Source organism: Macaca nemestrina, chromosome X (assembly GCF_043159975.1).
Source record: "Macaca nemestrina isolate mMacNem1 chromosome X, mMacNem.hap1, whole genome shotgun sequence".
NCBI lineage: Eukaryota > Metazoa > Chordata > Mammalia > Primates > Cercopithecidae > Macaca > Macaca nemestrina.
Window position 1 is genome coordinate 110584929 of NC_092145.1, and position 12644 is coordinate 110597572.

A 12644-nucleotide genomic window follows, 5' to 3' on the forward strand; every position below is an offset into this window, starting at 1 on the left:
AAAGAATACCAATTAATGGATCAATGTCAACCTCACAAAAGATCAACTTGCATGCTTCAGGGCTCTATACTTGGCATTACTGAAATACCGCCAAGTTAGAAAAGACAGTGGAAGCATGATCATAAAATTCATGAATGATATAAAACATGGAGACACAGCTAATCTGTTTCAAATAGAACTAGAATCCAAAAATACCAACAGGCAAGGCTAGGAACTGAAAGGTAATGGAGATAAAGGTAGAACTCACCATCATACCCGCAGCATGCAACACAGTGCCTGGCACAAAGAAAACTCAAAAATTATGTAGTGAAAAAATCAGTGGATGCAAGTTTTAAAATGGTTAAAAGGGTTTAATGGGACTTCATCTAAAAAGCTCTTCAGTCAACAGAATGATAATATTCCCTCAAACTGGCGGAATATTCCACTTTATTAACAAGGTATGTATTTTTTTTCTTTTATAGAGATAGAGTCTCACTTTGTCACCCAGGCTGGAGTGCAGTGGTGTGATCTTGGCTCACTGCAGCCTCCACCTCCAGGGTTCAAGTAATTCTCATACCTCAGCCTCCTGAGTAGCTGGGATTACAGGCGCATGCCACCATGCCCAGCTAATTTTTTGTATTTTTAGTAGAGACAGGGTTTTGCCATGTTAGCCAGGCTAGTCTCGAACTCCTGACCTCAAGTGATTCACCCGTCTCGGCCTCCCAAAGTGCTGGGATTACAGGCATGAGCCACTGCGCCTGGCCACAAGGTATGTATTTTTTAAGAGAGAGGAGAGGTAAACATTATACTATTGTTGTGCTCTGTACTAGCTCAATTGCCTATACAGGACCAAGTCAATTCCTGAGGGCCACATTTTAATGAAGACATGAATGAACTTGAGTGTATCCCAAATAAGGCAACTAAGATGGTTAAATATCTGGAAATCGTGTCATATAAAGAACACTAGAAGGAATGGAAGGTATGCAGTTTAAAAAAGATAAGACGTGGCAGATAGAAAGGACAATTTAGATAATAATTATAATGTAGGCTACAATATAATGATAATATTAAATACCTTGTTGTACGTAACATATCACTTTACCGCTTACAATGTGCTTTCATACATATGTCCTTACCTGTCCCGTATCTGAAAGGCTAGCAAGTGGGGAAAGGGTTATACCTTCTTCTGTGCAGTCACAGTGGTTAGAGATAAGAGACAGGTTTCAGCTCAATATAAGGAAGGATTTTCAAGCATTTTGATCTCCATGACAACGGAATAACAACAGCAAAACCAACAATAGGCTAGTAGACATTAGTACTATACATTTATTAGCTGATTTAATCATCCCAACAGTCCTGTGAGGCAGATACTATTGTCCCCATTTTACAGATGAGAAAACTAAAGCACAGAGGAGTAAAATGTGGCTATAACCACAGCTGGTCAAGTGTCAGAGCTAGAATTCAAATCCAAGCAGACCCACTCCAGAGTCACTACTTGTGGGGTAGCTGGAACAATCACCTGCCAAGGCCACTGCAGGGTGAGTGGCATGCCAGCCTTAGTCAGAGGCTGCACTAGATCAAAGGTAAGACAATAGGATTTTAGGAATCTTGGAAGATTCGGCCTGTATGGATTCAAAACCCAGTGTTGAACCCTTCTGGAAGTGGCATGGCTCCAGTCTAAGGCTGATATTAGCTCTAATGTCCTAAAGCAGATTGGTCCTAAAGCAGAGTGAAGGCAAGAGCATCAGGCTCAAAGAATTAAGACAGACCTTTGGAATAGTGGTACAGTTCTATACACATTGGGATTGGTTTTTGGCTTTCCCAGAATTTGTCAATTTGAAGATCCATTACAAGATCAGTCTCATCATAACCAAATCACAAAAGTATCTGTGTACTATTTACTATTCCAACCCCTGCCCCCATCAACTGATGCAACATATATTAAAATAGCAAAATTCACTACAGTTTGACAGTTTTAATTAACAAGTTCTCCCAGTTCAAACAACATAAATTGAGATTTCTACCTCTGGGGAAATAGAGCAGTAGGGTTTTCCTTCATTAAATATTGAAAAAAGAAAGAAACCTGCCATGTTGAAAGTCAATTTAATAGTTGTTAGGTTGAACTGTCTTTGGAGTATACAGTAAGTACATCATTAAAAGTAAAGACAGAATGTAAGATACTGAGTCAAATCTAGATGAATGTTTGAACAATAAATTGAACAGTGGAAAACACATTAAAGTCATTATAATAAACAATGAGTATTCAAAAGCAGTCAAATTATCTCAGACTTTTAACAGTGGCTATGCTTATGGTACCTCATGGGGGAGTCAAGGGCTGAGGGGTGACTATCTAAACAGCTAATCGGAAGCTGTAAAAAAAAAAAAATGCCAACTCTGTAAAACACAAATACTTTGTTGGGTGTCTACAAATATGTGTATTCCCATCCTCAGGGTTCTGGTTGGAGCTTAAGGGGTACAGGTTTCAACTAAGGGCCATAGAGCTTTGACTGTTTTAGAAACAGAGGCAACAGTCAGTCCACAAGATGAGACACAAGGCTGAGGTCGACACTGCCTACAAGGGGCATAACCTGGAAAATGCAGCTAGTTGGGTGGAATGGTGGTAGCACAGGGAGGGGTGGTGGGTAGGATTCTCTTATTTACTTAATTAGAGACTCTGAGAGGTTAAGTGACCTGTCCTGCGTAACACATGAAAGGCAAGTTAGTAACAGATCCCAGAGTTAAACCCAGGTCTATTTTCCTTTAAAAAAAAAAGAGCACTAGTCTATCAGTCATAAGAAACAGCTCTGCCACTAACCAGCCCAGTAACTCTGGACCAATTACAGCCTAAGGCTCAGTTTCCCCATCTACAAAAGAAGAGGGGTGGCATTTGGGGGAAAAGTTAGTTTTTTGATCTCATCTTATCCCAAAGGAAATGCCACAAAGATCCAATCTTTAACTGTAACTAAAATTATAACTGTTGCTATGAGAAATAGGTCCATCCCTAATATTTACAAGGCCGGGGCAAAAATACAAATATAGGCTCTTAATTCTCCTTCCTTCTCTCCACTACCCCACTCCTTCCTACACAGCTAGGAGCCTTGGCCGCCTGCGTGTAGACCACTCAGTCCACATAGCCAAGCTCCATCCATACATTTCTCCCACCACACAAGCACCCCCTTAGACCTAGAAGAGCTCACACATATGGCACAGTCTCTCCTTGAGAGGACAGATCCAGGGCAGAGGCCCTCACAAGCCCTGGAAGCACATTGAACAGAGATTCCTCAGCTTCCAAGTACCTAGAATATGGTCTAGAAGAGGGGTGTCCAATCTTTTGGCTTCCCTCAGCCACAAGAATTGCCTTGGGCCAGACATAAAATACACTAGTGATAGCTGATGAGCAAAAAAAAAAAAAAAAAAAAAGTTAAAATCTCATAATGTTTCAAGAAAGTTAATGAATTTGTGTTGGGCCACATTCAAAGCTGTACTGGGCTGCATGTGGCCCACAGGCTGCGGGTTGCACAAGCTTGGTCTAGAAGAAACAGGCAGGAGTTCTGGGTAGGCGCATCTCCTTGGCCCTTAGAATTCCTTGCTCTGTGTTGAGATATGTGTAAAGTACAAACCACAGAGGAAAAGGCTGATACATTTCACTACATAAAAGTGGAACACTCATGGACATTAAAAATAAATCAATTAAAAAACAAATATCAAAACTGAGAAGAAACCTGTGCAACATTATGAGAATCACTATCCTTAAAAATAACTTATAAATAAATTAAAAAGTGACTGCCAATAAAGAACTGTCAATAATATAAGTATATGAAGAAAGTCCAACATCGTCATAAAGGAATACACTACAACAAAAAGCCCTTTTTGACTTACCAAATTGACAAGCATTTTCCAAACGAGAATACACAGGATTGGCAAGAGTTCAGTTGACTACTGGGGATAGTATACATTGATCAATCTTTACCCTCCTACCTATCCAATTCTACATTTTTAGAATTTATACTAAAGGAACATTAAGTATATACAGAAAGATTTAAGTATGAGGACATTCACTGTAGCACAGGTAATGATAGGGAACTATGGAAACAACTTAAATATCCAATAACAGTGGATTAAATAACTCGTGGTACATCAATAAAATGGAGTAGTCAAGTGTTATTGTAGGCTGGGCGCGGTGGCTCACACCTATAACGCTGATGCTTTGAGAGGCCGAGGCGGGAAGATGGCTTAAGTTCAGGAGTTCAAGACCAACCTGGGCAACATAGTGAGAAACCATATCTACAAATAATTTAAAAATTAGCTGACCACCGGTGACCTGCACCTATGGTCTCAGCTACTTGGGAGTCTGAGGTAGGAGGATGGCCTAAGCCCAGGTGGTCAAGACTGCAATGAGCTGTGATCGCACCACTACACTCCAGCCTGGGCGACAGAGTGAGACCTTGTCTCAAACAAAACAAAACAAAACAAAAACACAAAAAAGTTATTGTAGATGAAGAGGTGACAATATAGAAACATATCTACAATGCAAAGATGAAAAAGATACTTTACAAAATGATGTGATCCATTTTTTATTAAAGTGACACACACACGGCCGAGCACGGTGGTTCACGCCTGCAATCCCAGCACTTTGGGAGGCCGAGGCAGGCTGATCACCTGAGGTGATCTGGGAGTTCAAGACCAGCCTGACCAACATGGAGAAACCCTGTCTCTACTAAAAATGCAAAATTAGCTGGGCGTGGTGGTGCATGCCTGAAATCCCAGCTACTCGGGAGGCTGAGGCAGGAGAATCACTTGAACCCAGGAGGTGGAGGTTGTGGTGAGCCGAGATCGTGCCATTGTACTCCAGCCTGGGCAAGAGCGAAACTCCGTCTCAAAAAAAAAAAAAAAAAAAAAAGTTGCACACACACATCTAGAAGTCTATATGCATGGGTGTTAACAATGGTTCTCTTTTTAAATCTGGGATGTTAAAATTTTTTGTTTCTTATTTATATTTTCTAATTTTTAAAACTGGTTAAATACATATTACAATAACATATTACATTTATTTTTAATTTTTTAAAGAGAAGAACTACATTACCATTTTTTAACTAAGGGACTCAGCTACTGCAACATTCTATAAGAGTATCCATTTGTAGCTTTAACATTTTAGAATTCTATAAAAGGAAAAGCCAATTAACTGTGCGGGTGTCCTCTGGAGAGCAGGAAGGAGTCACTGAAGCATATTCTATGTTAATGGGGCAAAACTCTATTAGCATAAAACAAACAACTGAAAAAAAAAACCCACCTAGAAGACAAAGTCAGCCCATCTGCAAATATAGACTGGAGAGTTCTTCCTACTTAAGGGTATAGGTTCTTTTCTTTCCAGGTTTTATCTTGAAAAAATAGTCTTTTATTTCCCAATTTTTTTGTAATGCCAAATGACCTCCAAACAAAACCAAACCAATCCAGCTACAATCGGTAGCTGGAAGGGAAGGCCAGACTTGAACATAGTGGTATTGGTGGAGTGAGGAGAGTATTTTTTTTCCCACTTTTCCCACTTTAAGGTAGAGATACTTCTGTTAGAGTAACATTCCCAGCCTCTTTCTGCCCCTTTCTTTATTCTTCCCCATGGTAGGAGCTACAATTATTTGCCCAAGAGATTCGACAACAGAAATTCAAGTTATATCTAAATTTCAAGATGGGGCCATTTCCACTACAGTTTAAAAACAATTTATCTGCCTGCCCATTCAACTATGCATAACTAGAAACATATGCACAGGCATGAGCCATGTGTTTCATCACTTGCTGCCTGGCTGATCCAGGATGTCAGAAACCAAAAGACTTAGATAAGCAGTGTATTCTATGATTGGAAGTTTCTATGTATATGCAAGACAGAGGTCTGATGAGAACGGCATATCAACACAAATGGGCCCTTTAAAAACCTACATGTCAAGGTCTCTGACCTCTCTCCATGTTGTGCTGTACAGAGCTTCCGTTTTGTGAAGAGAAAAGCATGTCAGTTCAGTGACCTGTCACCCAGTTCTGCATGTTCCTTTGAGTATAGAGGGGACCTCTACTGAAATCCTATCCATCTTTCTCCAACCAGCTCAAATGTCACCTCCTTCCTAAACCTTCCACCCTCATGCTAGCTGCAAATAACCTCTTGTTCTCTTAAGATTCTAAGCCCTTTGTTTCTACCACTCCATTATATATGATTTTATGAACAGTCGCGTGTATACTGATGGCAAAGTCTAAGTCACTGATTTTTATATGAGCCACAGTATCAACACAATGTCTTACACAGTTATTCAATAGATGTTTATGGGACTAAAACCCTACAATGTACCTAAGTTTAACAGCTTCCTTGTTCCTTACCCCTTAATAATGCAAACATTAGAGAATAGGCCTAATGTCACCTTAGAGACTTAATGGCTACAACAGCAAACTTTAATCCAATGTATCTAATTTTTTGGCTTCTTCAGCTTTTAGTCTCATGTACATGATATAAGGATGAGATTATCACCCACCTCCAGGAGCTAGATGAAACTCTCTAGAGCAGTGCTGTCTAACAGAAATATGAAAATGTGAGCCACATACGTAATCTGAAATTTTCTGGATGCCACCTTAAGAAAAGCACAAAGAAACGGGTGAAATTAACTTTAACACTCTAATTTATTTGACCCAATATATCCAAAATATTACTTCAATGGACATAGAGAGTAAAAGGGTGGTTACCAGAGAATGGGAAGGGTAGTGGGAGACTATGGGGAAGGTAGGGATGGTTAATGGGTACCAAAAATAGCTAGAATGAATAAGACCTACTATTGGATAGCACAACAGGGTGACTATAGTCAATAATAATTTAACTATACATTTTTAAAGAACTAAAAGAGTATAATTGGATTGTTTTTGTAACACAAACAATGCTTGAAGGGATAGATACCCCATTCTCCATGATGTGATTACTATGTATTACATGCCTGTATCAAAACATTTCATGTACCCCATAAATATATACACTTACTATGTATCCACAAAAACTAAGAATTTTTTAAAAAGCAAAATATTATCATTTTAACATGTAATCAATACAGAACATTGTTGAGATATTTTACATTTTTTTATCACACTGTCTTTGAAATCTAGTGTGTATTTTACACTTACAGTATATCTCAATTCATACCAAGAACTACTTATTAGCTGTGAAAGCTACTTAATTTCTCTTTGCCTCAGTTCCTCAACTTTAAAAGAGGGGTAATAATGGTATTTACCTTATAGAACTATATTGAGGTTTAATAATATAATATGTGGAAGGGCTTAGTACCTGATAAATTGTAAGGATTCAATAAATATTAACTACCATAATCCTCTACCATATCATCTACTTATGAAAAAACTTGAGCTAAAAAACCAAGTATATTTCCCAATTTCATAAAGCAAAGCAAATGCTGGTTTTACTCCCTGTCTTTTACATAGTTGTCTATTAAACCATGCAGGGCAGCTGGGAGCAATGGAAAATCATATTTTTTACCCATTTAAAATTCCAAAGTGCTAGCCAGATGGAGTTTGGGAGTCAGTCCAAAGAGCAACATTCTTCAAAATGGTAGCTTAGAGAAATGCCATCCAGCTGTGTTACACTAATGGTCCTTTCACCCTACCACTTCCTTTAAGCTCTGTCCCCATTTGCTGTAATATTTCATCCATGTTACTAAGTGAAAAAGTAACATAACTTCTTGTGTTTTACTCAGCATTATTTTGGGTTATTTTGTTGCTTTTTTAAGATGACTGGTAATATTGAATATTCTTGTATAAATGTGCAAAACGTCCAGCACCTAAGATGATTCAATCTTCGACATACTTGATTGTGCTCTTCAGGAAACTCAAAGCAGAAAAGATGTTATACAGAAGCAATAGCCAAATCAAAGGAATAATGGCCTGGGAATCAAGGAATCTGATTTCTGGCCTTGGGTCTATGAATAAATCACTACATTACCTTAGCCAACCCATTTACACTCCTGAGCTATATCTCAGTTTAAGATACATTTGCATACAGTATTTAGGACTAAGTATTAATATGCAATAACTCAACATAAAATTTTATCAAGTCTCAGCATTTTTGTCTGTTGCTCTTTAAACGTTCTGGCGGTAAGTTCTCCTTGAAAAAAAATCAGCATTGACAAAGTCTGGGGATAAGTTACTTTAATAGTCAAATAACCAAAACACCTAGAAAAGAAAATAAATGGGTCCATCTATCTGATATGCATGCTGTTACTAAAAGCCAAACAATTGTCATAACCTCTAGCTTTCAACTAGGTAGCAAGGTTAAGAATTACAGGACATCAGCATTAATACAAAGGGGCATCAATGGTCACCTCCATGGGTCTCCTGCCCTACCCAAAATTCCCTTCATGAAGATTCCTCAACTTCAGCATTACTGACATCTTGGGTCAGATAATTCTTCGTGGTAGGGAGTTGACCTGTGCATTGTAGGATGTTTATCAGCTTACCTGGCTTGTTCCCACTAGATGCCAGTAACGCCTCCCCACAATTGTGACAAAAATGTCTCCAGACATTGCTAAATTTCCCCAGGGGGTAAAATTGCCCCCAGTTGAGAACCACTACTATGGATCCTGTCCATGATTACCCTAAATTTCTTTGGAATTAAGCTTTTACAGAGACTGGCAATTTTCAGTGTGTAACTGCTTATGCGATACAGCCTCATTAATACAACATGCAATGATACACTCTCATTGGCAATCTTTCCAATTAATTTGCATTTAATACACATACAGTAGAACATACTTTTGCAAAATGACCCATTACACTGCAGAGATTATCCATGTATCTTTTTCAGAGCCAAAATAATGTTTTCATATGAACAGTGATTTTGGTAGCTAATATTTTAGATTAAGATATTTATATTTTACAACCCATGATATATTTATTTAATGTTAGCACCCTGGCTTTAATTTACTGTCCAAAGTTTTCAATATACTACCCATCTACCACCCCATTCTCCTCCGTCAAGCCCCCATACTTACTGTTACCATTGAACTGCTCATGTGTTCTGGTTCCCAGTGATTAAGCCCTATACTCAGCCACCCACCTTTTCACCTAAAGTACTAACAGAGGGTTATTCTATTTCCTTGGGTCTATGCATATAAGCAAATCGGGAAGGAGTACTAATGAGCCGCAAAATAACAGAATCAACCAAACATGTAAGGAATGTCTACTGTTTAATGCTATGGAGACACAAAAAGAAATAAATACAAGACATGAAAGAACCACAGAATTAAAAAAAAAAAAAAAAAACACCATATCAACCACATGCCCAAAGTCATTCAGCTAGCTGATTTTATATGCTGATAGTGGAGCATCCAAATAAAAGTATCCTGATTACAGCTATTGATGAAAACTAGAGTTTAGAGCTACCTTTATAGATTTGGGACTCAACACCTGGAGAAAGAACACCAATCAGATAATGGTGGTTACGTCTAAGGATGAAGTTGAAGGGGCATTTTCACTTTTTACTCTAGATGCATCTATATTATTTTTTAATAGGAACATGTAATTGTGTGTTACTTCTATAATTTAAAAAAAAAAAAAAAAGGTAAAGCCAGGAGTGTAGATGAAATCTCTGACGCAGTGAGTATAAAGAGAGAAAAGGCAAAGAACTTGACACCCCTGAATATGGACATAATTAGGAGGCAGGAGGAAACAAAAGTAATGGAGAAGCAGTGACAGAGGCAGGCAGAAAGGGAACTAGAGGAGTACAACTCTGTGGCCCAGGGAGGGAAGTTTCAAAAAGGAACTGAACAGTCAACACAACCCAAAATGGGAAAAGGTAGAGAAATAAGATGGCAGAACAAAATTTAGGTCGGAAAGAGGCCTCTTAAAAATCATAACCTCCTCCCTACATCACGTCCCTCAATCTCTGAGGAAATTGAGGCCCAGAAACATTAAGTGGCTGACTAGATAGGTATTGGTAGCCAGAAGATACAGCAAAGGGAGACCAGAACATGTTTATGGACGATAGCGAATGGGTCCAGTGGAAAGGAAGAGCAGAAGAAACCAGAAGAAAAGAGGTATAATTAAGTAAATAGTATCTATAATAAACAGACAGAGAAGGGACTGAAGCAGAAGTAGACAAAATAATACAACTTTTCCTCTGAGACTGGATAACTTGTTTCCTTTTTGTTTGGGTTGTTATGTAAGGAGGTGAGAGAAGTCCCTCAAACTGAGTACCTGGATTTCCCCCAGAATTCTACCTTTGGCACCTTTTCCCTCTCAAAGTATACTCAAATCCTAGGCTTCATATATCATCTATACATGAAGAGTCCCCAAATCTCTACTAGAGACCAGACCCTCTCTATACCCCAGGCCACGGGATATATGTGGATATCTGATAGGCATCCAAATTCAAATCATCTCAACTTTGCTCCCACTCCAGCACTCTGTCTCAGTGGAAGGCCTCACACAATGAATGACTTCAGGCAAATTACTGACATCATCTCTCATTTTATCTTTGTAAGTAGATGAAAAAAAATTTGGTGGATGACAGTAAAGTTAGAGTCACAGCTGTTAGAAAAGCCTTACCCAGTGAGTGTTTGTTGATGGATAACAGTAAGTTTAAAAGTCTTGGCTGGGCGCGGTGGCTCATGCCTCTAATCCCAGTACTTTGGGAGGCTGAGGCGGGCAGATCACCTGAGGTCGGGAGTTCAAAACCAGCCTGACCAACATGGAGAAACCCCATCTCTACTAAAAATACAAAATTAGCCGGGCGTGGTGGCACATGCCTGTAATCCCAGCTACTCGGGAGACTGAGGCAGGAGAATCGCCTGAACCCAGGAGGTGGAGGTTGTGGTGAGCCGAGATCATGCCACTGTACTCTAGCCTGGGCAACAACAGGGAAACTCCATCTCAAAAAATAAAAATAAAAAAAAAGAAAAAGAAAGAATTCAATTAGCCTGATTCAGAGCTATGCCAAATATAGCAGACAGACCATAAGGTGACCCCCAATGATGCCCACCTCCTGATATTCATGTCCTTGTTTAATCCCCTTTCCCTGAGTATGGGTGGGACATGTGAGTAGGTTCTAACCAATGGAATATGGCAAGGGTAATTGGAAGTCACTCCCATGACTAGATATATATGTGTATATTATTGATTCCTTCTTGCCATTGTGAGAGACAAACTGAGACTTTATCCCTCGCAAGCCTTGAAAAACAAGGTGCTGTTATATGAACTGCCTATGGAAAGACCATGTGACAGGGAATTACAGGCAGCCCCTAGGATCTGAGGGCCTCAATCCCACAACCACAAAGAACTAAATTCTGCCAACAATCACATGAGCTTGGAAGAGAACCCTGAGCCTGAGATGAGACCACCGGTTCTGCCAACACGTTGATTGCAGCCTGTGAGACCCTGAGCAGAGGACCAAGTTGAGCCATGACCATCTCCTGACCCATGGAAACTGCAAGATAATACATGTTTGTTGTTCTGAGCAATTAAGTTTGTGGTAATCCATTATGCAGCAACAGAAAACAAATATAGCAAATGATGTTTTATTAACTCCTTGAATAAAGGTATTTATGAAATATATGTGATAATAAAGCTAAAACTAACAAGAAGAACAATAAATAAAAATTTAATTACATTAATATTTAAGTAAAGGCATAGAAAGGTTCTTGTTTAAAAAATTAGGACGGGCGTGGTGGCTCATGCCTTTAATCCTAGCACTTTGGGAGGCCAGAGTGGGTGGATTGCCTGAGCTCAGGAGTTCAAGACCAGTCTGGGCAACACAGTGAAACCCCTCTCTACTAAAATACAAAAAATTAGCTGGGTGTGGCAGCATGTGCACGTAGTCCCAGCTATTCAGGAGGCTGAGGCAGGAGAATTGCCTGAACCCAGGGAGCGGAGGTTGCAGTAAGTGGAGATCGTGCCACCGCACTCCAGCCTGGGAGACAGAGCAAGATTCTGTCTCCAAACAAAAAAAATCGAAAGAGTAGCCAGGCACGGTGGCTCAAGCCTGTAATCCCAGCACTTTGGGAGGCCAACGCAGGTGGATCATGAGGTCAGGAGATCGAGACCATCCTGGCCAACATGGTAAAACTCTGTCTCTATTAAAAATACAAAAGAAAAAATTAGCTGGGCATGGTGGCTCACGCCTATAAATGCAGCTACTCGGGAGGCTGAGGCAGGAGAATCGCTGAGGCAGGAGAATCGCTTGAACCAGGGAGTCGGAGGTTGCAGTGAACTTAGATCACGCCACTGCACTCCAGCCTGGCAACAGAGTGAGACTCCATCTTAAAAAAAAAAAAAATTGAAAGGGCGCTTATTTCAGCAGCACATATACTAAAATTAGAATGATACAGAGAAGATTAGCGTGGTCCCTGCACAGGGATGACATGCACATTTTTGAAAAAATTAGAAGAGAAAGGGACAGACAGAAACTTGGAGGGAAAAGCGGGTTCTGGGATCATTATGAGTTCAGAGTAAGAAATAATTATCCAAAATCCAATACTATTTGAGACCATATTAACAGGGTATAATGTACAAAACAAAAAGTCTTATTGTGCCACATGAACTGGTTGAATCAGATCAATAAATACTTCCTGGGTGACTCTACCTAAGGAATTAGGAGGAATGGAGGGATGTATAAACTATGTTCCCATCCCTAA

General features: G+C 39.5%; 1 protein-coding gene and 1 non-coding gene across 4 annotated transcripts in view; one reads left to right on the forward strand and one right to left on the reverse strand.

Annotated features, from left to right (window-relative positions):
• The window catches only part of LOC105493942 (chloride voltage-gated channel 5), a 164312-nt gene that overhangs the window by 130859 nt on the left and 20809 nt on the right, over positions 1-12644 (reverse strand). The window lies entirely within an intron of this gene.
• On the forward strand, positions 12295-12401 carry LOC112428907 (U6 spliceosomal RNA). Its single transcript, XR_003020968.1, has one exon. It is a non-coding gene; the product is annotated as a U6 spliceosomal RNA (small nuclear RNA).